Source organism: Lepisosteus oculatus, unplaced genomic scaffold (assembly GCF_040954835.1).
Source record: "Lepisosteus oculatus isolate fLepOcu1 unplaced genomic scaffold, fLepOcu1.hap2 HAP2_SCAFFOLD_40, whole genome shotgun sequence".
In the NCBI taxonomy this organism is placed as follows: Eukaryota; Metazoa; Chordata; class Actinopteri; order Semionotiformes; family Lepisosteidae; genus Lepisosteus; species Lepisosteus oculatus.
In genome coordinates, this window is record NW_027167934.1 from 2,016,937 (window position 1) to 2,044,095 (window position 27,159).

The 27,159-nt window shown below is 48.2% G+C and overlaps 9 non-coding genes and 2 pseudogenes across 9 annotated transcripts; 6 read left to right on the forward strand and 5 right to left on the reverse strand.

Moving 5' to 3' along the window:
* The first annotated feature begins 1,914 nt into the window (after nt 1-1,914).
* trnag-ucc (transfer RNA glycine (anticodon UCC)) lies at nt 1,915-1,986 on the forward strand. Its single transcript has one exon. It is a non-coding gene; the product is annotated as a tRNA-Gly (tRNA).
* Nucleotides 1,987-7,063: 5,077 nt separating this feature from the next.
* Nucleotides 7,064-7,180, forward strand: LOC138228354 (U5 spliceosomal RNA). Its single transcript, XR_011185434.1, has one exon. It is a non-coding gene; the product is annotated as a U5 spliceosomal RNA (small nuclear RNA).
* Nucleotides 7,181-7,410: 230 nt separating this feature from the next.
* Nucleotides 7,411-7,552, forward strand: LOC138228271 (U4 spliceosomal RNA). The gene has a single exon (XR_011185357.1). It is a non-coding gene; the product is annotated as a U4 spliceosomal RNA (small nuclear RNA).
* Nucleotides 7,553-10,362: 2,810 nt separating this feature from the next.
* On the reverse strand, nt 10,363-10,436 carry trnat-agu (transfer RNA threonine (anticodon AGU)). Its single transcript has one exon. It is a non-coding gene; the product is annotated as a tRNA-Thr (tRNA).
* A 772-nt stretch (nt 10,437-11,208) lies between these two features.
* Nucleotides 11,209-11,327, reverse strand: LOC138228434 (5S ribosomal RNA). The gene has a single exon (XR_011185511.1). It is a non-coding gene; the product is annotated as a 5S ribosomal RNA (ribosomal RNA).
* Nucleotides 11,328-13,134: 1,807 nt separating this feature from the next.
* Nucleotides 13,135-13,298, forward strand: LOC138228121 (U1 spliceosomal RNA). Its single transcript, XR_011185217.1, has one exon. It is a non-coding gene; the product is annotated as a U1 spliceosomal RNA (small nuclear RNA).
* Nucleotides 13,299-13,934: 636 nt separating this feature from the next.
* LOC138228081 (5S ribosomal RNA) lies at nt 13,935-14,053 on the reverse strand (annotated as a pseudogene).
* Nucleotides 14,054-15,345: 1,292 nt separating this feature from the next.
* LOC138228196 (U4 spliceosomal RNA) lies at nt 15,346-15,487 on the forward strand. Its single transcript, XR_011185282.1, has one exon. It is a non-coding gene; the product is annotated as a U4 spliceosomal RNA (small nuclear RNA).
* Nucleotides 15,488-21,846: 6,359 nt separating this feature from the next.
* LOC138228106 (U1 spliceosomal RNA) lies at nt 21,847-22,010 on the reverse strand. The gene has a single exon (XR_011185202.1). It is a non-coding gene; the product is annotated as a U1 spliceosomal RNA (small nuclear RNA).
* A 1,807-nt stretch (nt 22,011-23,817) lies between these two features.
* On the forward strand, nt 23,818-23,936 carry LOC138228257 (5S ribosomal RNA). The gene has a single exon (XR_011185343.1). It is a non-coding gene; the product is annotated as a 5S ribosomal RNA (ribosomal RNA).
* A 636-nt stretch (nt 23,937-24,572) lies between these two features.
* On the reverse strand, nt 24,573-24,753 carry LOC138228149 (U1 spliceosomal RNA; annotated as a pseudogene).
* Nucleotides 24,754-27,159: the final 2,406 nt, after the last annotated feature.

Sequence of the window (27,159 nt, forward strand, 5' to 3'; positions counted from 1 at the left end):
TCTAGACTCTTAGAACAAAGGAAGGTTCTGGCACTCGGACATACTGGCCGTTCCATGGTTGTCCGGGCTGAGTCTCAGGATGGTCAGGAGGCGCGCTGCGAGAATGTCCTGCCCTTGGGATTCTCCTTTGAATTCCCTTTAGAATTGTTGAATCTGAATCTGAATCTGAATCTTGTTGAATCTTCCCTTCTGAATCTGAATCTCCAGGCTCTCTGTGTTGCCTGTTTTTACCTGGAGGAACTTCAGCTCATTGATTGGCTGAAAGTTCCATGGGCATCAGAGTCCCATGTGGGTTACTCGGCCCTACCAGTCCCTGATTGGTTGATCAAGGTGAGATATGAGTCACTTACTCCTGACACTTAGTAATGCAGTCCAGATGTCCAACTGGCACTCCCTAGACAGATAGGCGCCAATGGATGACCATTGATCATGATAGCCAGGCTTAGCTAAGTGCATCCCCCTTTGGGAGCTGTCCTTATCAAAAGAAAACATCTTGCATGAATTGTTTCTCTATGGCTGCACCACAGAGAAATGGGGCCTCATTTGGGAAGGCTCAGAACACTTAATTCTTTCTATTAATAAGCCTCACCGCTACACGTCAGAGAAACTTTAAGAGTATTACTTTTTTTTTTCTTTTTCCAAAATACAGTATGGAATCTAGACACCCGAGCAGATGGATTTCCAATCAGCACACGTTACACTAAACGCTAGAAAACAGGGGGATTTCTTTACGCAGTTATCAGCACACCCGGTATTTGCGTATAGAAGCCGAGGTGCTGTGCTGAACTTCAGTTATTCTGTGCGACTGATTCTCATTTCATTCTAAACTCGCCCACCCAGGGACGCCATTAAATGTAATGGTTTGATGGGTTTACTGAGACAATTATTAATTGTAGCAGTAATCACAAGGTTGTTCGTTGGGGCTTTTAGAAAATCAATCGTCAGAACAACTAACAACGCACACACAGGGGTTCAATACACTAGATACATTTATTAATATAAATTGTGCACCAAACATATACTAGTCTGCCTGGATACGAGTGGCAGACCTTACTGTGAGGGTTATCAATATACAAGGTATATAATCCCGAAGAGATGCAAACACAAAGAGATACACAACAGAGAATATATGTCAATATATATCGTTCGGTTACCAAATCGCTAATCAGTGTTATTACCCACTGTTACTCTAAACTCGGAAGTAAATACATTACTCATGAATTAAATTGATAACAACTTGTGTTGAGGTACAATTAAATTCTCGAGACGCAATGTAGAACATGGGGTTTACTTATCCACTGTGTATGGATTTGGAATTTCCCGGCACGAACACCAAACCAGCTGACAGGCTCTGTTGCAGCCTCTGTTCCAGCGGTTGTCCAATGGGCGTTGTCCCGGCGTCCTCTGGCTACCGGCCAACCAGTCAAGGTGCAGCTCGGAGTAGGACGGGCGGAGGAATCTGACTGAGGCGCGCAGGGCAGTCGTTGCTCCGAGGGGATCTACCAGCAGTCCGGCTGGCTGGTAGAAAGTCTCTATGCACAGAGTGTGACCGCGAGTCCTCACAAGTCACTCTTGTGCCTGGGAAGAAGCTGGTTCGTTCCCGGTCCAGCACTGCTTCTGAATAAGCTATTCAGGTTGTCGACGAGGGTCCAACTGTAGGGTCCAACTGTCCAACACAAACACAATCTGTGGCGTTAAGCGTGACATAGTCTTGCAGGCATCGTGCTGTCTCACTGCAATACTATACCGCTGGAGGAAACAGTCCATCTGGCCATGAAACTCATTTGAACGTCTAGCTACAGCAACTAACAATATCATGATTTATTCAGGATGTGTGGAATCAGCACGTCCCGGAGACAGCTTCCGAAATCGTGAGCATTCTCTGGTGGTGTCCTGCAGGGCACCTGTGGGCGTGCGTTGGTGGTATAGTGGTGAGCATAGCTGCCTTCCAAGCAGTTGACCCAGGTTCGATTCCCGGCCAACGCAGTGGCGATTGGTTTCAAATGCTGTCATGAGCCTTGGATTGTGACTAGCAAAGCGCAGCCTTTTGAAAGAGCTAAAGCACTGCAAAACGGAATTGAAGGAGAATCTTACAGGGGATTCTGAGCGGTGTCTGCATACACGCAGTCCGATACGGGTGCTGAAAGCTTGAGCTACTCTCAATGTCATGCTGCCTTGCCCCAGAGTAAATCTGTTACATTGAAAGAATGCTTCTGGCAGGTTCAAAAAGGGACCCTTGTTAATTGGAGAAATCAATGATTTCGAATGAATTCTGTATGCGTTAAAAGACAGCTATACACAGAAAACATGCAGGACACTGCTCATGATGTTTCCCGAGCCGAAACACAGTGCGTTTTTCCAAGCCATCTGACAAAGCCCGCCCACTGAAAACTGCAGCAGATCGTGTAAAGACGTTCAACTTTGTAACTACTGCACGCACAGGAAGCAGAATAAATTCCTCTTTTCCGGTTTTATTTATGCGAACCATAAATAAACCAAATAAACCAAGTTGCAAGAGGCCCGCACCCACAGCACAAATTGCGCAGCCTAGGCCACCTCCTCGCCCTGCACGCCACCGCCTCCTGCTGGGCCCACTCTTTCGCACACTCACACGCCACACTAACACTCAAAAGTGTGGGCAAAACAAGAAAACGAGCGCACCGTTTCCTACACATCTGCAGTCACCGTTGCGCATTCGCAGCATGTCCCGGGATGCAATTCGGCCTCATTTGCATAACTCCAGACCGGCAGATCGCCACGCAAGCTCGCGACGTGTGCCTGCCACACACCGAACAAACCTTTTCAGCAATTTCCAAAAAACGGACCTGCTCGCCTGCCCACAAGGCTCCGTCTCTTACCTGCTCTCCAGAGCCTGCTGCCTTCTGTGCTTTTCTCTCGGCACCGCTGCAGCGCACACAACTCCTGCAGCGGGAGGGGGGGAGAAAGTTCCCGCGCTCCGCCGCAGGGAAGGCTCGCTCCGTGCGCACACGTCCTTTCGATGCCAGTTCAACAAGTGCTCCGCATTAGCTGCGTCGGGGCTCCGGGGTGTCGCACCTCACCTCACCTCACCTCGCACTGCCCCCTCCGTGAATGTCTGCCGCTGGGCATGCCCCACTCTCCTCCGCCTTATCTTATCGCGTGTGAGCACCGACAATGGCCACAATGCCGGGGAATGGCACCTGTAAATTAATTCTCTTCTCTTGCAGCCTGAGATCATGTCCTTCTTTTGGCTCCCTCCAGTTCTGATAAAAAATCTCACTCTTGCTAATTGAGGCATTGTCAGAGAGGAGCAGGGTGACGTCATCCATGTATAGAGATGTCTTTACCTCTCCTCCCCCACTTCCAGGCACTGGTATCCCATTAATGGCCTGATCCTGGCGCAAGGCACAGGCTAAGGGCTCCATAGCCAAAACGAATAACAAGGGGGATAATGGGCAGGCCTGCCTCACCTCTGAACAGACTTCAAAGGGGTGTGATCTATTGCCATTAACCATTACTCTGCTGTTGCTACCTGTGTACAGCAGGTTAATCCACTTTCTCATGATGGGGCCAAAATTCATGTGCTCAAGTACCAATGTTAAGTACTGCCGGTTTAGGCGGTCAAAGGCCTTTTCTAGGTCTACACCTAAAATGCACAGAGGGAGGGAGCGATCCTCTGAGTACAGACAGACATCCCTCAACAAGGCCAGGTTGTCGCTCATCAGGCGTCCTGCTATCCCACAAGTCTGTTCTTTCCCTACCAGTGAGGCCACTACATTTTGTAGGCGCAGGAAAAGGGCTTTGGACAGGATCTTAGTGTCCACGCCTAACAGGCTGAGGGGTCTCCAGTTCTTTATGTCATTCTTTGCTCCTTTCTTAAACAAGAGAGAGATAGTGCCTTCTCTTAAGGAGTCAGGCAGCAATTCTGTCTTATAGCTTCCCTCGAATAGGAGCAGTAGCGGATCCTGAAGCAGATCCCAAAAGGTGCAATAAAATTCTTTAGGGAGCCCGTCAGCACCCGGAGTTTTCCTCTTCTGTAAGCTCTCCATAGCCTGTCTCAGCTCTTCTATTGTCAAATCCCTCTCAAGTACTTCCCTATCTTCTTCACTCAAAACGTTTTCTAGCTTTGAGGTAAAAAAATGAATTTCTTCATCCTTTACCTCTGTAGAGCTGTACAGTCTTGAGTAGAAGGCCTCGGTGCAGGAGAGGATAGCACTCGGCTCTGTTCTCTCTCGTCCCTCCTCATCAACTACACTTTCCATGACAGACTTGGAGCCTACCACTTTCCTGAAAAAGAAGCGAGTACACTTCTCATTTTCTTCCAAGAACTGCACTCTGCTTCTTAACAGCAATCCTCGACTACTTTCTTCGGCTATGCTCCGGATGTCCTTTTTTAAAAGGGTGATATCCTCGAGCACAGCGAAGCCACTGTGCAGCATCGTGTAGAGACGCTGCAGCTGCCTCTGTTTCCTGGCTAGCACTCCTCTCCGTCTGGCAGCAGCCTTCCTTCCCTCAGCCATGAAAAAGGCCTTTGTCCTCATCTTCACCTCCTCCCACCACTCTCCTACTGACCCGTACAGACACTGCAAGGACAGCCACTGTGATAGTTTCTCCTTGTAGCGGGATACTACCCCCTCGTTCTCTAGCAGCTTAGTGTTGAGTTTCCAGAGGCCTGGGCCAAAGACAGTCCCGCCCTGGAGTTCCACTCTACACCCTAAAGCCTGATGATCTGAGAAGAAGACAGGCTGAAGAGTGACCCCAACAACTTTCACTCTCTCTGAGACAAAGCAATAGTCAATTCTGGAGCTGCTATTCCTCCTTGACCATGTATATCCTGCTGTTGTGGGATATATACATCTATATGTGTCTGAGAGTTTAAAGTCTTGAACTAAGTTTTGCAGGGCCAGTGAGCTGGAATCCAATTTTATCGGAGAGCTAGACTGCCTGTCTGTGTGCTCTAAGATACAATTAAAATCCCCTCCCACTATCACGTCTGTGCTACTTAACAATAGGGGAGAGAGTGCCTTGAGTAGCTCCACCCTTCCTCCCACGTCAGTAGGACAATACACATTGATTAGCCGCAGGTTAACGGTCCCCCATTCCACATCCACACACAGCAACCTGCCATCTATGACCCTCTGAATACTTTTCAATTTGAAAGCCCATCCTTTGAAAAGAATGGCCACACCAGAGGCTCTGTTGTTATTGTCCCCTGACCAAACAGAAGGCCCTTTATCCCACCTATCTTCAAAGGTTTTATACCTCTCTTGATAGGCTAAAGCACACTCCTGCAACATCAACACATCTCCCTCTCTCTGCTGGAGGTAATCAAAGACAGACTGGCATTTAACTCTGTCATTGATACCTCTGGTGTTAAGAGAAATTATGTTTAGATCCATATTACATAAGAAAGTGGAACCAGTCTTTACAAAACACATTTCTCTTCGGTCTCACCTGTTACCTTCTTCTTTTTCTTTTTCTTCTTACCAATTTCCTGCCAGCCATCCTCTGAATGAGCCTTCATCAGGGTGGCAGCAGTAAAAGCATTCACGGAGTCCATTTCAAGGAAGGGGGTAGAGGGAGGGGTGGAGGGGTTCCAGCTGTCCCCATCGCCATGCTCTCCTTCCTCCTCGCTCGGGGAGAAAACAGAGTCATTTTTCCTTTTCCTCAAGTCCAGCTCCTGGGAGCACTGAGGGGAAAGGGGTGCAGCCGATGCACCAGTCTCCTCTTCCCCCTCACCCACCAGCTGTTGCAGATCCTCCGTGATGGACTGGATGGAGGAGAGGAGGGCATCTGTAGCACTTGCAGAGTCTAAGAAAAGCAGCTCCGCTGAATCCTGGGTATCGTCGCTGGACCCGCTCCACCGGGGGGCCCCACACTGGCCCTTGTTCTGAGGAGCAGGAGTGGGGGAGGGGTCCTCGCTGTTCTCGGGGGTTTTCAAACCCTCGTGCTTGTCTGGTGCAGTCTGCGGTTGTGGGAGCGTAGTGGATTTCTCTTCCACCGGCCCCGGAGCCACAGCAGGACTGATCCTGGCTGGAGGCTGAGAGTCTTTGTCCAACAAGGGTTCTTTGTTTGACTTGTTGTTTGCTTTGGCTTTTCGGGCCGGTTTGGCTGAAACAAGCACTGCCTCATCCTTTCTCATTTTGAGTTTATTGGCGTAGGCGTGAGGGCAGTTCTTAAAAACGTGTCCTTCCGAACCACATAAATTGCACTTTGGCAGCATTGAACAGTCAGAGGCTAAATGTCCCTGTTTTCCACAGGTCTTGCAGCATTTCACAGTGCAGGACGATGCCAGGTGTCCCACAGCACCACAGCGCCGACACACCTTTGGTTGTCCCACATAAAAAACATAGCCATTGCAGGCGCCCAGCCGGATCGTAGAGGGCAGGTGCCTTAAGCCTCCATTTACATTGTCCGGTAGCAAGCGAACCTCGAATTTCCTTGCTCCTGTTTTTATACCGTCAACATCTCTAACCTCAGTTCCATGGTGGACGGTGCAGTACTGCTTAAGCCAGGTGTGAATGTCCTCCGTCTTTGCCAGTTCCGAGAACATAACAACATGCACCGTTTTCCTCTCTCTCTGTGTCAGAGGCTGCAAGTTGATCTTCTCAAGGGCAGGAACTTTCCCTTTTTTTGCCTCAAACACATCCACACATTGTTCAAACAGAGAATAGGTAGCAAAAACAACCTCAAATGCTTTCTGACCTGGGAGAGCGAAGATGAAATCCAAGTGCCGAGGTTCAAAGCCAAGTTCCTTCTGTAACACTTTTCTGCTGAACTGCATACGATCCATGAAGAGGTCATCCAAAAGCTCAAAACGTACAGCATTGTTGCGGGATCCAAAGGTTGCCATCTCAAACTGCAAAACAAACACTGCTTCCACAAAACAAGAAAACAATCCAACTACTCCAACTACAGGCTGATCAAGGTATCTCCCCTGCCAGGTAAGCCGAGAGCCGCAGGCGATGAGCCCGGAGCTGAACGGGCCCCACTGGCTCATTTGTAAGGCCAGGTGCATTGCCAACCACGACCGGCAGGGCAGAGGCTTTGAAGGCGGCCTGGGCTCCTGCAGCTGTGCTGCCACGCACTCTGGTTTCTCTTCATCTCGTACAAATCTTTTGCCTTTTACTAAAGATTTCCATGGAGAGGAGCATGAATGAGTTCCATACAATTTTTGTGCTTCCCTGCCTTCGGGTGGGGCGCAGCTGGGCTGGTCAAAGAGAGAAAACAAAATCGCTCACAATCGCTCTTATTATGGCGACTGTGGCCGTCTGCTCTGTGAGTCCTCGGTCTCCGCCTGTCTGATTGGCGCTCTTTTCTTTGGGGGGCGGGAAGTGTCCGGCCGCAAATATGAAGCGTTACAGCAACGACATGCCATGAGACGATTGATAACGATTTCCATAGGATCCCCGCGGTTGCCTGGCAACCGTCAGCTTTGCGCAGTGGCAGTATCGTAGCCTGTGAGGTATAGCCGAGGCGCGATTATTGCTAGTTGAAAACTTTTCCCAATACCCCGCTTCCGCCGGTTTGCAATACAATCGTCGAAAGCAATTTTTGACAGTCTCGTCAGTGCGTGACATAGTCTTGCAGGCATCGTGCTGTCTAACTGCAATACTATACCGCTGGAGGAAAAAGCCCGGGTTCAATGAGCCTTGGAATGTGACTAGGAAAGTGAAGCCTTTTGAAAGAGGTAATGTCAACGCTTTTTTAACAGAGTACCAAAAAAGCGTCTTTTTTGAAGGCCTGGGCACTGAGCATTGTTGGTTCAGTGGTAGAATTCTCGCTTCTCACGCGGGAGGCTCTGGTTCGATTCCCAGCCAAAGCAGTGGCTTTTGCAGCGAGCGGCTCCATCACTTGCATCCCTTTGCAACTCGCAACTGAAAACCCACTGAAGCTAAGCAGGTGTGAGCCAGGTCAGTACCCGGATGAGGGTGAGCTACAGGGAAAAACAAAGTTTCCAGCTGGAAGCGGTGTTAATGGTGCCGGCGGGGGGGCGCTCACCCTGAGGTCTGTGCGGGTCCCAATGCCCCAGCATAGTGACGGAGACGCTGTGTTGTAAAAGGGTGCTGTCTCTTGGATGAGATGTAAAACCGAGGTCACAGCGCTCTGTGGTCATTAAAAATGACCACCAAAACCTTTGACAAAAGCTCTTGGTAATTGATGGTCTTCAATAATGCTTCTCCTTTAGGTACATTTTAAATCAGCTGAAAAATGCTGTGAAATGGGGGGTCACTTCACGCCAGTGTAGGATTTGGGTTACAAGAACTATAAAACTGCACGAGAAAGCCCGTACACTGAATTACACGGCTTTCAATTCAAAGGAGGGCAAAAGAAATTCCCTGAGTTTGATTTTTTGCAGCACAGAGAGGATTGCTGTCGTGAGGCTGGTTAGCTCAGTTGGTTAGAGCTAATAACACCAAGGTTGTGGGTTCGAGTCCCGTACGGGCCAGGTCCTTTTCTCCTCTCTTACAAAAGCTGTTAGGTTCCTTTCCGTGGTGAGATGGGTTGTCATGCAACGCTGCTACATAGTGCCGACAGACAATTAAATGACAAAAATGAAGAGAGTTAAAGCAGCTGGAAAGATTTTCTTACAACTTTTGAGCTGACACAGTTTTGGAAAATGTTTTCTTCACGCTGCACTGTACCACATAGGCAGCCAAGAGTCTCCAAAACAAAACAGAATTGACAGTCATATAATGTCCATTAACCCCGGTTTTAAACACAGCATCATGTCTGCCATCATAAGAATATGAGTCCAATATTTTAGAATATAGTCAGAATGTCTTCTAACCTTACCTGTGGTGTCTTTAATCCCTATTGCTAAATGCATGATGTACGTACTGCATACATGTGTCTTGAGAATGAGGAATGGGCCCCTGAGACATTTACCTGTTTCACAAATGATCGTATTTTACTAGAGATTCTGTTTGGGATTCAGATGTGCATTCGGACAGCAATCCCTTTCAAGAAATGATACGTTCTGGATGAGGTCAAAGGTGCTGGAACACTGTATTTAGGATGTATGTAAGCAGTGAAGTAGTGCAACACACTGGATCATTATATTATTAGAATCTATTCTACTTAAATTATTACATTCTACACAACTTGAGCTCTCAGCACCGTACTGAGCCCAGGTGTTTTTCTAAAGCTGTCAGGTGCAGTTCATTTACATGAAGGAAATCTCTTACTGGGTACGATTACAATGCAGTAAGTAGCACAGACTACTTAGGGAGTAGGCTGATGTGTTTAAAAACAACCAGCGCCAGACAGGAGTCGAACCTCCAAACTCCTAATCCATAGTCAGACACATTATCCATTGCACCACTGGCCCTCGTGTGACACTGCAGGGCTGTAACCCAGTGAGCTTAGCACTGCAACTAGTAAAATATTACCCCCGGTCCATTCTTTTCCAAAAGTGAGAAACACCTGTTTTCTACATTTTGTCTGTTTTAAAACCATATCTCTTTAAACCAAACCAAGAGTTTGTCTTTTGCACTGATATTCTGATTCATTTCGATTTCAAAGAAAAAAAAAACATTACCTTCCAAAGCATCATAAAATTGTCCCTTCCTCCAGACTCTACTTCTCTCTTGTAGTAGTACAGCAGACCTTTCCAGGTGAGAAGATCACAGAGTCCGAAATGAGCTTCCTCCATCAAGCAAAGTACCTGAACTTGACTCTGTCATCATAAAAGCGCCCCTGTAATAAAGAAATTAAATCCGAAATCAAGAGGGCAGTTGCCTACTGAAGTTCAAGAAGTCATAAATTTTAACCTAGCAACATATTAAAGGCTGCATCTATACAATTACGATTCTAGAAATGCTCACCAGATTACGTTTTAAGAAAGAACTGCGCCTCAGGTTCCGCCGAGATCTTAACTCGGATGGCAGGATTCAGAGGCTGGAGTGTGGAATGATGGCGCACGGAGGGTCCACATACTGTGGATCCCTCAGTGATCTTCCGCGTGTTCAAACCGCCAGCGTGTGACTCCCCTATCCCCCTGACCTCATTGCTCTGCTCTCGCCTCTGTGCAGCTGAGCCCGACTCATGGTAAAGTGAAAAAAATATGCCCTCAACGTGAGATTTACTCTGGAGTGAGGATAGTTGTTACCTTCTTATCGTTGAAACGGATGTATGTGATGTGGCGACTAGGTTCTTCTCCATTAGCAGGCTTAAGGTTAAAGAAGTCATTGCTGACTTCTTTTTTTTTTGCCAGCCGCGAGCGCTGATTAGCGAGGTTTGTATTTCATGTTTTGCAAGTTGCATCCATTTTAAGACAAACAAGTCGTTCAAGACAGGAAATGAATACTTGCATTTAATTAAGTCTAGACGTATGCGGTTGTCCATAATGACCAGTTCTGTTCGAGAACACAGAACAAAAAAAGGCACCGCTGGGATTCGGACCCAGGATTTTCTGTTTACTAGACAGGCGCTTTAACCAACTAAGCCACGGCGCCCCGGGAGTGCTGTCCTTTTGCAGCCACTTGGACACACCACTCAGACACATCTGCATTCGGTGTGTGCTCCGCCTGCTCGCTGAGCAAGTTGCCACCTTTACATACAATAGCAACATCGACACCAAGAGAAAGGATGACAAATGGCTTTTATCTGGAACTTTTCATGTCCAAGGAGCTCAATGTGCTTTCTGTGTACAACAGGGCCACTGAACTCCACACTGGCCACTGAACCACAGCAGTGGCTTGCTGGCTTGACATCTCCCAAGGAAAATGTTGAAATCGCATGTGGAACAGGAAAATGACCCTCGAGTATGAGGGAAAAAAAAGAAAAAGATCAACTGGAGTGCGCCAACCCATGTCAGGACAGCCCAGTTTCCTAGACGAGGTGGCCGAGTGGTTACTGTATGCTGAGTCTAAAGACAGTTTCACCCGTTTTCTGATTGCTCGGTTCTGTACCAGTGCAGACATGTCAAACAGTGAATGGCTGTACCTCTATTGTATCCGTGCTCAATGAATGAAATCGGTAACAAATGAATATATGTCTAGTTATACGAAAAACGAGTGGTTTATCGACTCATCTTCATTTGCAGATTTAGAGGCAGCTTCGATATTCGTTTTACAGATGTTTTTTTTTTTTTGAATATGGGTCACACACATGCCACAGCAACAAAACATCTCTAGAGATGAGGCTATAGATCACCTTTCCATCCTGCAGGTTTTCCTCTCAAAGCCTACGGCACCAACGGCGACCCCTGCTGGCCGGGAGAGCAAAAGCTTACAGCACCTGGTATTCCCAGGCAGTCTCCCATCCAAGTACTAACCAGGCCCGACGCTGCTTAGCTTCCAAGATCAGACGAGATCGGGCATGTTCAGGGTGGTGTGGCCGTAAGCGAAAGCCCCACCGCCTGACTCGCTACTTGAAGCTGTGTGTGGCGGGGGTTCCGTGCCCCCCGAGCGGCACTGAAGGATCGTTCGTGTGCAACTCTTTGGAAAGGAGCTGCTTTCCAAATCGCATTGCGTGCCTGGATGTTGGAGAATGCGCTCCCTTGTGTTGGCTCGTCCCGCACTGGAGGAGGACAAACAATCTGCACGGAGGAGCACCAGGCAAGTCTTCACCAGACAAAAACCTCCAGTGCACAGCACTCTGGAAACATTTCGGGGCTTTCGCGTGTTTATTTCAGCACGTAAAGCGCACCGGTCCAACACGTCGGCCGGGCGCGCGGCGCCTCCGCCCTCTTGTGGGCTTGCGGCGTCAGAGCAAGAGGCTCCTTCTCGCTGCCCTTCCGCTGTGTTGCAGGGCCCCGAGAGGGAACCCGGAGCGCTCACTTTGTGGGGGGCGGGGGACCGCGTTCGCGCTCTGCCCCCGGTCTCTTGCGCGAGTACTAAATCTCACGGACAGGGGGGCCTCGTCATTGATTGTTACAGGTGAGACGGGGATTAGGAGGAGACCCCGACTGATGGGTAAAGGGGAGCACTAACACCAGAGGGACACCCCCGGCGTCTCTTTTTGAGAGACGCCCTGGGGTTTCCTAATGGCCAAGGAGGGTCGGGACCTCGGTTTGACGCCTCCCCCGAAGGACGGCGCCTGTTTGTGCAGCAGAGTGTCGCCATCAGGAGGCTGGGGCGTAAGAGAGCCACACAGCCCGCAGGGTGAGCGCTCCCTACTGGTCCCAGTCACACCTCTTGCAGGAGCAGCAGCAACCGGAGCTTTTCCGGGGTGGAATCTCCCATCCGGGTGCCGGCCAGGCTCACACCTGCTGGGCTGCCCCGGGGGTGAGCCCAGTCGAGAGTCGCAGGGCCAGATCTAGTCACCGGGGAGAAACGATACAAGTGAAGGATTGCTCGGCTCTCGGCACTTGAAAAGACCGACAAATGTCTCGTTCCCGCCGGAGCTGAATGTAACCGCATGTGTGGTGTCGTCTTCTTCCCCCGCCCCGCTGTGTTTGCTGTATTGTCTCTGAAGCCGGCCCCCCCGAGACGAGACGGGCTGTTCCTGTGCCCCAATTAACACTTTACAGGTGCCATTCCCCGGCATTGTGGCCATTGTCGGTGCTCACACGCGATAAGATAAGGCGGAGGAGAGCGGGGCATGCCCAGCGGCAGACATTCAAGGAGGGGGCAGTGCGAGGTGAGGTGAGGTGCGACACGCCGGAGCCCCGACGCAGCTAATGCGGAGCACTTGTTGGACTGGCATCGAAAGGACGTGTGCGCACGGAGCGAGCCTTCCCTGCGGCGGAGCGCGGGAACTTTCTCCCCCCCTCCCGCTGCAGGAGTTGTGTGCACTGCAGCGGTGCCGAGAGAAAAGCACAGAAGGCAGCAGGCTCTGGAGAGCAGGTTAGAGACGGAGCCTTGTGGGCAGGCGAGCAGGCCCGTTTTTTGGAAATTGCTGAAAAGGTTTGTTCGGTGTGTGGCAGGCGCACGTCGCGAGCTTGCGTGGCGATCTGCCGGTCTGGAGTTATGCAAATGAGGCCAAATTGCATCCCGGGACATGCTGCGAATGCGCAACGGCGACTGCAGATGTGTAGGAAACGGCGCGCTCGTTTTCTCGTTTTGCCCACACTTTTGAGTGTTAGTGTGGCGTGTGAGTGTGTGAAAGAGTGGGCCCAGCAGAAGGCGGTGGCGTGCGGGGCGAGGAGGTGGCCTAGGCTGCGCGACTTGTGCTGTGGGTGCGGGCCGCTTGCAGGGGCCTGTTTAACTCCTACTTACCTGGCAGGGTAGGTACCTTGATCAAGAAGGAGGTTCACCCAGGGCGAGGCTCGGCCATTGCACTCCGGCTGTGCTGACCCCTGCGAATTCCCCAAATGTGGGAATCTCGACTGTATAATTTCTGATAGTGGGGGACTGCGTTCGCGCTCTCCCCTGATGTGCTTGATCCAAAATCAGATACGAGAGGGTTAGGACACCACGAGCTGCGTGGCTGTGGAAGGATCCCGGTTCGACAGGAGGGGACGCCGCTGCTGGTTCTCGCTGGCTTTTAGTTAGGGGTCCGGAGAAGCATCTCAAGCTAGTTCCACTACTCCTTCCGGACGTTCATTCCCTTTTCAAAGTCAGTCGTTTTGCTGTAGTCTGCGTTCTTTAGGCTGATTATCGAGGTTAGCCTTTATTTGGTCATGGGGGGCCTCGGTACTGTATGCTGAGTCTAAAGACAGTTTCACCCGTTTTCTGATTGCTCGGTTCTGTACCAGTGCAGACATGTCAAACAGTGAATGGCTGTACCTCTATTGTATCCGTGCTCAATGAATGAAATCGGTAACAAATGAATATATGTCTAGTTATACGAAAAACGAGTGGTTTATCGACTCATCTTCATTTGCAGATTTAGAGGCAGCTTCGATATTCGTTTTACAGACGGGTTTTTTTTTTTGAATATGGGTCACACACATGCCACAGCAACAAAACATCTCTAGAGATGAGGCTATAGATCACCTTTCCATCCTGAAGGTTTTCCTCCCAAAGCCTACGGCACCAACGGCGACCCCTGCTGGCCGGGAGAGCAAAAGCTTACAGCACCTGGTATTCCCAGGCAGTCTCCCATCCAAGTACTAACCAGGCCTGACGCTGCTTAGCTTCCGAGATCAGACGAGATTGGGCGTGTTCAGGGTGGTGTGGCCGTAAGCGAAAGCCCCAGCGCCTGACTCGCTACTTGAAGCTGTGTGTGGCGGGGGTTCCGTGCTCCCCGAGCGGGACTGAAGGATCGTTCGTGTGCAACTCTTTGGAAAGGAGCTGCTTTCCAAATCGCATTGCGTGCCTGGATGTTGGCGAATGCGCTCCCTTGTGTTGGCTTGTCCCGCACTGGAGGAGGACAAACAATCTGCACGGAGGAGCACCAGGCAAGTCTTCAGTGCACAGCACTCTGGAAACATTTCGGGGCTGTCGCGTGTTTATTTCAGCACGTAAAGCGCACCGGTCCAACACGTCGGCCGGGCGCGCGGCGCCTCCGCCCTGTTGCTGCCCCTGCAGCTGCTTCACTTTTCCCTTTAGTTGCCATCGATTTTTTTGTAGTGCTATACATATACGATTGAGGTATCTTAGAGTTCTCCTTCGAAGACCCAGCACTCTCTTTTCTTTTCCCAGTGTTACTCATATCGGACTTTTTAAACCTAAAAAAAATCGTTTTTTTTTCTTTCAATTAAAACTGAAGTTTAAACAACTAGTGTTAAGTCCTTATTTTTCTGTAGTCAAAAAAAGCAAAAATTAACATTCAGGTCATGAAAAACTCAAAAAAAACTCCCCAACCACTAAACTTTACCTCCCACCTGAGCGCCATCTTGAACGCCCCTACCACCAGAGAATGCTCACGATTTCGGAAGCTGTCTCCGGGACGTGCTGATTCCACACATCCTGAATAAATCATGATATTGTTAGTTGCTGTAGCTAGACGTTCAAATGAGTTTCATGGCCAGATGGACTGTTTCCTCCAGAGGTATAATATTGCAGTGAGACAGCACGATGCCTGCAAGACTATGTCATGCTAAACGCCACAGATTGTGTTTGTCCGTTCGTGTCAGTCGTCCCGCAGCCACGGGAAGTGGGACACAAACATGCTGCAATGCTTTCAAGACGTTAGGATTTGTTTGTGCAACATCCAAGAAGAGTACTTGTGGCTTGAATGTGAACTGTACGTGCCCGCCCCCTTTCCTCTGTAGTGCATGAGTTCCTCCCGGCATGCCCTTCGTCATTGTTCTGTCATCTTGTATTTAAAGGGTTGTATTTCTGCTGCTGAAAATAAGCAACGGTTTTCTCACAACGCCCTTTGTTCCCAACGGAGCCCTTGTCTGTCATGAAATTCTTCAAAACCTCAAGCTAGAAGAAGAAGAAGACGACAAATATGAAGCGTTACCGCAACGACATGCCATGAGACGATCGATAACGATTTCCATAGGATCCCCGCGGTTGCCTGGCAACCGTCAGCTTTGCGCAGTGGCAGTATCGTAGCCTGTGAGGTTTCGCCGAGGCGCGATTATTGCTAGTTGAAAACTTTTCCCAATACCCCGCTTCCGCCGGTTTGCAATACAATCGGCGAAAGCAATTTTTGACAGTCTTGTCGGAGACTGAGCAAGGTGTTTAAAGACAGATTTGGTCACGGTGATATCATGGTAGAAAGAAACGAGCTTGTTACGTGTCAACAGGAACGCTCTTTAGCTCTTTCAGCTTTATGCAGAGAACAGCGTCTGTCGAGATTACTTTTGTGTCAGCGCGAAACGCCGTGTGCTGTCAGTATGATTTCATATTGCTCATAGCGGCGCCTGGCTTTTGTCTGTCAAACGTTAGGTTGCGCTTCTTCATGCTGCATCGTCGGCATGAGTGGAGCATTTTAAACGTCTGTACTTACTGCGCCCCATAAGAAATCGTTTGTCCCCATTCAAAAGAGATTGTGCGATGTCCTGCAGCGTTCGCAAAGCAAACCTTTGACAGTTTGAAAAGAGGAATTTATTCTGCTTCCTGTGCGTGCAGTAGTTACAAAGTTGAACGTCTTTACACGATCTGCTGCAGTTTTCAGTGGGTGGGCTTTGTCAAATGGCTTGGAAAAACGCACTGTGTTTCGGCTCGGGAAACATCATGAGCAGTGTCCTGCATGTTTTCTGTGTATAGCTGTCTTTTAACGCATACAGAATTCATTCGAAATCATTGATTTCTCCAATTAACAAGGGTCCCTTTTTGAACCTGCCAGAAGCATCCTTTCAATGTAACAGATTTACTCCGGGGAAGGGCAGCATGACATTGAGAGTAGCTCAAGCTTTCAGCACCTTTATCTGACTGCATGTATGCAGACACTGCTCAGAATCCCCTGTAAGATTCTCCTTCAATTCCGTTTTGCAGTGCTTTAGCTCTTTCAAAAGGCTTCGCTTTGCTAGTCACAATCCAAGGCTCATGACAGCATTTGAAAACATTCGTAACTGCGTTGGCCGGGAATCGAACCTGGGTTAACTGCTTTGAAGGCAGCTATGCGCAACACTGGCTCGCTCCAGAATAAATCTCGCGTCGAGGGCATATTTTTTTCCATTTTACCGTGAGTCGGGCTCAGCTGCACAGAGGAGAGAGCAGAGCAATGAGGTCACGGGGACAGGGGAGTCACACGCTGGCGGTTTGAATATGCGGAAGATCACTGAGGGATCCACAGTATATGGACCCTCCGTGCGCCATCAGTCCGCACTCCGGACTCTGAATCCTGCCATCCGAGTTAAGATCTCGGCGGAACCTGAGGCGCAGTTCCTTCTTAAAACGTAATCTGGTGAGCATTTCTAGAATCGTACTTGTATAGATGCAGCCTTTAATGTGTTGCTAGGTTAAAATTGATGACTTCTTGTATTTCGGTAGGCAACTGCCCTCTTGATTTCGGATTTAATTTCTTTATTACAGGGGCGCTTTTATGAAGACAGAGTCATGTTCAGGTACTTTGCTTGATGGAGGAAGCTCATTTCGGACTCTGTGATCTGCTCACCTGGAAAGGTCTGCTATACTACTACAAGAGAGAAGTAGAGTCTGGAAGAAGGGACAATTTTATGATGCTTTGGAAGATAATGTTTTTTTTTCTTATACTGAAAATGAAAGGTAGTTGTTTCTATATGGACTCAGTCTTTGGAATTTGTATATTTATATATTTCAGTGAACCCTCAGCCATTCCTTCTGTATTGTAATTCAATTTCTCTTTTAAAATTCCTTCCCCACTTCTAGGACCTGCAGTTGCTGAACTCCACAATGGCTTCTATTGGAAAGTCTGTGACTGAGACCATTATTTATTTAGGAGCAATGAGCAATTCTTATATAAATGCAATAAAATCATTATGCTCAAACTATGAGAGAGAATTTTAAGGATAATTTAAGAAATCAGTCTTAGCTTGTTTCTATACACAGATGGTATTATTTATTTTCAAAGGAAACCCGCGCGGATTCCCCTGGTGTGCAAGATGTACCTGAATACTCTTGATCAGCTTCCTGCTCACTTGAAGAGGGCGTGTATGAAGCACGCCACGGCAGAAAAGATCATGATGGCCTCTCAACAGGCGAGGGAGGACATGATGAATCACCTGAAGAACGGGGTCATCGTGGATTACCACAGAATAGAGATCGTGTCTGGTGAGGCAAACAGGATAGTGGTTGTAAGACTGCTAGAGTCCTTGGGCCTTTTTGTACATGGGAAGCCTGAAGACACATTGGCAAGGTGAGATATTTTTAATCTCTAAGGCTTCTGTAGTTTCTTTTTGAAATCATTGTTACAACATATTATGTAAAAGCATGTTGAAAAGAATCTACCTGCATTCCAGCGGCCCTGAGCAAGAGGCCGCTGTCCAGGAGGAAGAGATGCCAGAGGCTGCTCTAGAAACTGAAACAGAAGCGGATAAGGAAGGGGAAGATGTGAGCTCTGAAGAACTCTATCAGCAGTAAGACTTTTTTATTTTTCAGATGTATCTATTTTTTACTAAAATTCTAATTTGTCTTATAGGTATAAAATGTTTAAACCGGTGTTTTATATCCTTACAGGCCCTGAGTAGTTAAAAAGTATCAGCAGGCCGGAAGAGAGTGGCCCAAGCTGGACTCTATAGAAAGCACTCCCTGGATGCTCCTCTCCTGATTGGATTCAAACAGTACCTTACCAAGGATCTGGGAGTGGCAAATTATTCTCAGGAGGTATTTATTTTTTAAAGGCATTTAAAATTAAGCAATGGTATGTTCATTGTAAATGTTTTTATTTCTTAGCTTAAAATTCACCCATGTGAAATGATGTCAGCCATAAACATCATGACTTTTGTCTGTCAAAATATATTATATAATATATTTCCTACCTGAATCTATTCTACTTAAATTATTACATTATACACAATTTGAGTTCATTTTAAAAAGTAAAAGGTAATGAAAGGAATGCATTTTCATAAGAAAGATAATACCGATATGCATGTGATAATCTTCCTTATATCATGTAGTGCATCATTTGGACACTTTGTGGGCTTCAAATACAAAGAAAATCATGTTCTATGGTACAAGATAAATACAAAACTTAAGCTTCTTTATAAAGCATAAGCAATCATTTATTACATCGCTTCTTGAATTAAATCTTTTGACAAGAGGTAAGACTTCTGTTACATTTAAACCCATGTTTAGCTGTGTTTTTTAGATTTAATTGAACCAATTTCTGTGTGTGATAATGTCCTTGAATTCTGACAACATCACACTAAATTACATGATATAAAACAGCTAATGTTTCTAGAGATAAAGTTTCTGAGATGCTTCTAATTACTTTTTATTACCAGGGACAGTTTAATTCACCTTGTACAGTACTGTAAGACCAAGATACTTTTTTTAAAAGTTATTTAACATTTTATAGAACTTTGTCTACTATGGCAACATGATGTGCTTGGTGAAACTTGGAAAAATACTGCTTGGCCACTTATCTTAAGATAAAGATAGGATAAAGGTTTATCTTTTGCACCTACCTGACCCCCAGGGAAGGCCAATGCTTTCTAAGTTGATGGTTCCCTACAGTAGACTGTACTTTAATTTCAAAGGTAATGTATATTGACCCAAATCAGTTTTGGAATCCAATCTACTGACGAGATGGAGCACATCCTTTTTTCAGGATTTTAGCATCATACGTTTGGTATATTTAGTCCCTAATGCTGAAAGAAATGATCATAGAACATTTGGACACTTTGTGGGCTTGAAATACAAAGCAAATCATGTTCTATGGTACAAGATAAATACAAAACTTAAGCTTTTATTTTAATTAGATTTGTTTATAAAGCATAAGCAATCATTTATTACATTAATATATGTGAAAATAACATTTTAGCATCATACGTTTAGTATATTTAGTCCCTAATGCTGAAAGAAATGATCATAGAACATGACATCTAACCTTACCTGCGGTGTTTTTAATCCCTATTGCTCAATGCACGGTGAAAGCATTCCATACATGTGTCTGACAATGAGGAATGGGCCCCTGAGACAGTCATTTGCCTGTTTCACAAATGATCGTATTTTACTAGAGATTCTGTTTGGGATTCAGATGTGCATTCGGACAGCAATCCCTTTCAAGAAATGATACGTTCTGGATGAGGTCAAAGGTGCTGGAACACTGTATCTAGGATGTGTTTGCAGAGACTGTGTGTCTCCTGCTTCAACGCAGTGATAAACAGATGTGCTCCTTTAATTTATTGGTACATGCCCAGGGCAGTAAGCAGTCTGAGGATTTATTTCCAGATGGCATAGAGCAGTGAAGCAGTGAAGTAGTGCAAAACACTGGATCATTATATTATTAGAATCTATTCTACTTAAATTATTACATTATACTCAATTTGAGTTCATTTTAAAAAGTAAAAGGTAATGAAAGGAATGCATTTTCATAAGAAAGATAATACCGATATGCATGTGATAATCTTCCTTATATCATGTAGTGCGTCATTTGGACACTTTGTGGGCTTGAAATACAAAGAAAATCATGTTCTATGGTACAAGATAAATACAAAACTTAAGCTTTTATTTTAATTAGATTTGTTTATAAAGCATAAGCATCATATGTTTAGTATATTTAGTCCCTAATGCCGAAAGAAATGATCATTTGTTTAACATGCACGGGTCTGTCTCAAAGGATGCAGTACTCCTGAAGGGTCTCAAACCCTACATTTCGGATGCCTAGCTGTATCCCTCACATGTGGCACCTCAGAATGACTTCTAACCTTACCTGTGGTGTATTCAGTCCCTATTGCTCAATGCACGGTGTACATACTGCATACATGTGTCTTGAGAATGAGGAATGGGCCCCTGAGACAGTCATTTGCCTGTTTCACAAACAGGGACCTGGACCTAGACCTGGCCCGTACAGGGCTCAAACCCGCGACCTTGGCGTTATTAGCACCACGCTCTAACCAACTGAGCTAACCGGCCTCACGACAGTGCTCCTCTCTGTGCTGCAAAAAATCAAACTCAGGGAATTTCTTTTGTCCTCCTTTGAATAGAAAGCCGTGTAATTCAGTGTACGGGCTTTCTCGTGCAGTTTCATGGTTCTTGTAACCCAAATCCTACACTGGCCTGAAGTGCCCCCCCATTTCACAGCATTTTTCAGCTGATTTAAAATGTACCTAAAGGAGAAGCATTATTGAAGACCATCAATTACCAAGAGCTTTTGTCAAAGGTCTTGGTGGTCATTTTGAATGACCACAGAGCGCTGTGACCTCGGTTTTACATCTCATCCAAAAGACAGCGCCCTTTTACAACACAGCATCTCCGTCACTATACTGGGGAATTGGGACCCGCACAGACCTCAGGGTGAGCGCCCCCCCGCCGGCACCATTAACACCGCTTACAGCTGGAAGCTTTGTTTTTCCCTGTAGCTCATCCTCATCCAGGTACTGACCTGGCTCACACCTGCTTAGCTTCAGTGGGTTTTTAGTTGCGAGTTGCAAGGGGATGCAAGTGATGGAGCCGCTCGCTGCAAAAGCCACTGGATTGGCCGGGAATCGAACCCGAGCCTCCCGCGTGGCAGGCGAGAATTCTACCACTGAACCACCAATGCTCAGTGCCTGGGCCTTCAAAAAAGACGCTTTTTTGGTGCTCTGTGCAAAACGCGTCGACATCTGCTTCCAGCTGCAAAATGCCATTTGCGGACGCTGAAGAACTTATTTCCAAGGCAGCAGGTACAAGCGATTGGGCGTTTTAAAACCACCAGGAACAGCAAAGAGGCGCGCTTCTTTGCTTGTGCCGAAACACACCGACTGAAGGCGGACAACGTAGTCGGCAGGATTGGAACCTGTGCGGGAAGACCCCAATGGATTTCTATTCCATCGCCTTAACCACTGAGCCACGACTACAGCAAACCCCACTGCCGCTGCGTTCTTGCTACAATCTTACCTGGATCGCGAGGCGCCGGCGGAAGCCTATTTCAAAGTCGTTCTCCGTTTCAAAAAAACATTTCCAAAATACAAGCCTTGCAGACAGACACACCTCAGAGGACTTAAGGGTGGCTTCATGTCGGAATGATAAAGTCTCCCCGTCCGGACATGAAAATGCCACTTTGTTACACACAAAAAAAGAATCAACAACAGAGAAATGCCCACAAGCATTTGAAAAGCCGCACCACGTCGCACTTGAAATAGCTCTTACATTAGTGGTAGACGCAGAAATCGCCTTTTTATTTATGCTCTTATCAAACTGTCAAAGGTTTGCTTTGCGAACGCTGCAGGACATCGCACAATCTCTTTTGAACGGGGACAAACGATTTCTTATGGGGCGCAGTAAGTCCAGACGTTTAAAAAGCTCCACTCATGCCGACGATGCAGCATGAAGAAGCGCAACCTAACGTTTGACAAACAAAAACCGGGCGCCGCGACGAGCAAAATGAAATCGAACTGACAGCACACGGCGTTTCGCGCTGATTCAAAAGTATCTCCCGTATCTGATTATGGACCAAGCACATCAGGGGAGAGCACGAACGCAGTCCCCCACTACCAGAAATTATGCAGTCGAGATTCCCACATTTGGGGAATTCGCAGGGGTCAGCACAGCCGGAGTGCAATGGCCGAGCCTCGCCCTGGGTGAACCTCCTTCTTGATCAAGGTATCTCCCCTGCCAGGTAAGTATGAGTTAAACAGGCCCCTGCAAGCGGCCCGCACCCACAGCACAAATCGCGCAGCCTAGGCCACCTCCTCGCCCCGCACGCCACCGCCTCCTGCTGGGCCCACTCTTTCACACACTCACACGCCACACTAACACTCAAAAGTGTGGGCAAAACGAGAAAACGAGCGCGCCGTTTCCTACACATCTGCAGTCGCCGTTGCGCATTCGCAGCATGTCCCGGGATGCAATTCGGCCTCATTTGCATAACTCCAGACCGGCAGATCGCCACGCAAGCTCGCGACGTGCGCCTGCCACACACCGAACAAACCTTTTCAGCAATTTCCAAAAAACGGGCCTGCTCGCCTGCCCACAAGGCTCCGTCTCTAACCTGCTCTCCAGAGCCTGCTGCCTTCTGTGCTTTTCTCTCGGCACCGCTGCAGTGCACACAACTCCTGCAGCGGGAGGGGGGGAGAAAGTTCCCGCGCTCCGCCGCAGGGAAGGCTCGCTCCGTGCGCACACGTCCTTTCGATGCCAGTCCAACAAGTGCTCCGCATTAGCTGCGACGGGGCTCCGGCGTGTCGCACCTCACCTCACCTCGCACTGCCCCCTCCTTGAATGTCTGCCGCTGGGCATGCCCCGCTCTCCTCCGCCTTATCTTATCGCGTGTGAGCACCGACAATGGCCACAATGCCGGGGAATGGCACCTGTAAAGTGTTAATTGGGGCACAGGAACAGCCCGTCTCGTCTCGGGGGGGCCGGCTTCAGAGACAATACAGCAAACACAGCGGGGCGGGGGAAGAAGACGACACCACACATGCGGGTACATTCAGCTCCGGCGGGAACGAGACATTTGTCGGTCTTTTCAAGTGCCGAGAGCCGAGCAATCCTTCACTTGTATCGTTTCTCCCCGGTGACTAGATCTGGCCCTGCGACTCTCGACTGGGCTCACCCCCGGGCCAGCCCAGCAGGTGTGAGCCTGGCCGGCACCCGGATGGGAGATTCCACCCCGGAAAAGCTCCGGTTGCTGCTGCTCCTGCAAGAGGTGTGACTGGGACCAGTAGGGAGCGCTCACCCTGCGGGCTGTGTGGCTCTCTTACACCCCAGCCTCCTGATGGCGACACTCTGCTGCACAAACAGGCGCCGTCCTTCGGGGGAGGCGTCAAACCGAGGTCCCGACCCTCCTTGGCCATTAGGAAACCCCAGGGCGTCTCTCAAAAAGAGACGCCGGGGGTGTCCCTCTGGTGTTAGTGCTCCCCTTTACCCATCAGTCGGGGTCTCCTCCTAATCCCCGTCTCACCTGTAACAATCAATGACGAGGCCCCCCTGTCCGTGAGATTTAGTACTCGCGCAAGAGACCGGGGGCAGAGCGCGAACGCGGTCCCCCGCCCCCCACAAAGTGCGCGCTCCGGGTTCCCTCTCGGGGCCCTGCAACACAGCGGAAGGGCAGCGAGAAGGAGCCTCTTGCTCTGACGCCACAAGGCCACAAGAGGGCGGAGGCGCCGCGCGCCCGGCCGACGTGTTGGACCGGTGCGCTTTACGTGCTGAAATAAACACGCGAAAGCCCCGAAATGTTTCCAGAGTGCTGTGCACTGGAGGTTTTTGTCTGGTGAAGACTTGCCTGGTGCTCCTCCGTGCAGATTGTTTGTCCTCCTCCAGTGCGGGACGAGCTAACACAAGGGAGCGCATTCGCCAACATCCAGGCACGCAATGCGATTTGGAAAGCAGCTTCTTTCCAAAGAGTTGCACACGAACGATCCTTCAGTCCCGCTCGGGGGGCACGGAACCCCCGCCACACACAGCTTCAAGTAGCGAGTCAGGGGCTGGGGCTTTCGCTTACGGCCACACCACCCTGAACACGCCCGATCTCATCTGGTCTCGGAAGCTAAGCAGCGTCGGGCCTGGTTAGTACTTGGATGGGAGACTGCCTGGGAATACCAGGTGCTGTAAGCTTTTGCTCTCCCGGCCAGCAGGGGTCGCCGTTGGTGCCGTAGGCTTTGGGAGGAAAACCTGCAGGATGGAAAGGTGATCTATAGCCTCATCTCTAGGGATGTTTTGTTGCTGTGGCATGTGTGTGACCCATATTCAAAAAAAAAAACCTGTCTGTAAAACGAATATCGAAGCTGCCTCTAAATCTGCAAATGAAGATGAGTCGATAAACCACTCGTTTTTCGTCTAACTAGACATATATTCATTTGTTACCGATTTCATTCATTGAGCACGGATACAATAGAGGTAAAGCCATTCACTGTTTGACATGTCTGCACTGGTACAGAACCGAGCAATCAGAAAACGGGTGAAACTGTCTTTAGACTCAGCATACAGTACCGAGGCCCCCCATGACCAAATAAAGGCTAACTTCGATAATCAACCTAAAGAACGCAGACTACAGCAAAACGACTGACTTTGAAAAGGGAATGAACGTCCGGAAGGAGTAGTGGAACTAGCTTGAGATGCTTCTCCGGACCCCTAACTAAAAGCCAGCGAGAACCAGCAGCGGCGTCCACTCCTGTCGAACCGGGATCCTTCCGCAGCCACGCAGCTCGTGGTGTCCTAACCCTCTCGTATCTGATTTTGGACCAAGCACATCAGGGGAGAGCGCGAACGCAGTCCCCCACTACCAGAAATTATGCAGTCGAGATTTCCACATTTGGGGAATTCGCAGGGGTCAGCACAGCCGGAGTGCAAAAATGACTCTGTTTTCTCCCCGAGCGAGGAGGAAGGAGAGCATGGCGATGGGGACAGCTGGAACCCCTCCACCCCTCCCTCTACCCCCTTCCTTGAAATGGACTCCGTGAATGCTTTTACTGCTGCCACCCTGATGAAGGCTCATTCAGAGGATGGCTGGCAGGAAATTGGTAAGATGAAAAAGAAAAAGAAGAAGGTAACAGGTGAGACCGAAGAGAAATGTGTTTTGTAAAGACTGGTTCCACTTTCTTATCTAATATGGCTCTAAACATAATTTCTCTTAACACCAGAGGTATCAATGACAGAGTGAAATGCCAGTCTGTCTTTGATTACCTCCAGCAGAGAGAGGGAGATGTGTTGATGTTGCAGGAGTGTGCTTTAGCCTATCAAGAGAGGTATAAAAGCTTTGAAGATAGGTGGGATAAAGGGCCTTCTGTTTGGTCAGGGGACAATAACAACAGAGCCTCTGGCGTGGCTATTCTTTTCAAAGGATGGGCTTTCAAATTGAAAAGTATTCAGAGGGTCATAGATGGCAGGTTGCTGTGTGTGGATGTGGAATGGGGGACCGTTAACCTGCGGCTAATCAATGTGTATTGTCCTACTGACGTGGGAGGAAGGGTGGAGCTACTCAAGGCACTCTCTCCCCTATTGTTATGTAGCACAGACGTGATAGTGGGAGGGGATTTTAATTGTATCTTAGAGCACACAGACAGGCAGTCTAGCTCTCCGATAAAATTGGATTCCAGCTCACTGGCCCTGCAAAACTTAGTTCAAGACTTTAAACTCTCAGACACATATAGATGTATATATCCCACAACTGCAGGATATACATGGTCAGGGAGGAATAGCAGCTCCAGAATTGACTATTGCTTTGTCTCAGAGAGAGTGAAAGTTGTTGGGGTCAATCTTCAGCCTGTCTTCTTCTCAGATCATCAGGCTTTAGGGTGTAGAGTGGAACTCCAGGGCGGGACTGTCTTTGGCCCAGGCCTCTGGAAACTCAACACAAAGCTGCTAGAGAACGAGGGGGTAGTATCCCGCTACAAGGAGAAACTATCACAGTGGCTGTCCTTGCAGTGTCTGTACGGGTCAGTAGGAGAGTGGTGGGAGGAGGTGAAGGTGAGGACAAAGGCCTTTTTCATGGCTGAGGGAAGGAAGGCTGCTGCCAGACGGAGAGGAGTGCTAGCCAGGAAACAGAGGCAGCTGCAGCGTCTCTACATGATGCTGCACAGTGGCTTCGATGTGCTCGAGGATATCACCCTTTTAAAAAAGGAGATCCGGAGCATAGCCGAAGAAAGTAGTCGAGGAGTGCTGTTAAGAAGCAGAGTGCAGTTCTTGGAAGAAAATGAGAAGTGTACTCGCTTCTTTTTCAGGAAAGTGGTAGGCTCCAAGTCTGTCATGGAAAGTGTAGTTGATGAGGAGGGACGAGAGAGAACAGAGCCGAGTGCTATCCTCTCCTGCACCGAGGCCCTCAAGACTGTACAGCTCTACAGAGGTAAAGGATGAAGAAATTCATTTTTTTACCTCAAAGCTAGAAAACGTTTTGAGTGAAGAAGATAGGGAAGTACTTGAGAGGGATTTGACAGTAGAAGAGCTGAGACAGGCTATGGAGAGCTTACAGAAGGGGAAAACTCCGGGTGCTGACGGGCTCCCTAAAGAATTTTATTGCACCTTTTGGGATCTGCTTCAGGATCCGCTACTGCTCCTATTCGAGGGAAGCAATAAGACAGAATTGCTGCCTGACTCCGGCCAAGCCCGCGGAAGCTGGTGTAGTGTGCTCTCACGAGGCACCAGTTCTGTAGGGTTTGGGCATTTACGGGGACAATTATTAATTGTAGCCAAAAATTATTTTTGTGTAAGTCACAAAAATAATTCTTTTAATGGCTTTAGAATCCAACTATGCGATATAACTCAAACAACGCACACACACAGGTACTAATACACGAGGATACATTTATTAATACATAGAATATGCATGTAAACCTAACAGATCTTATCGAGAGGGTTATCAGAATACAAAAGGTATATATTCATTCAGTTACAAAGAGTTACATATATCAAGAGGACATACGTTCAGTATATCATTCATCTAGACCGTTTCATAATTGAACTTGATTACAACTTCTACATTAGATACTCAAAACAAGTACATAACTCTTAAGAATTAAACTGATATCAACTGGTTGGGATAACAATGGAATTCTCGAGCTGTAATGCAGTGAAGTTGAATACTCATCCAATCTCTCGGGATTCAGATCTCCTGTGGGCACAAAGGAACAGTTGCAGGCTGTTGGTGTCCAATCCGCACTCTCTGGCTAGGTGCCAGGCTGTAATGTGCTGCTTGCGACGGTGCGCTGCTGATGCTCACTGACCGGCTAGTTAGTGTTGGCTTTAACTAGCAAAGTTTGTGCACAGGAGAAAAGATGACTGTGGGTCCCAGCAGGTCAGGAAGAGGACCGATTCGTTCCTGATGAAGCGCTTGTTCTGAATA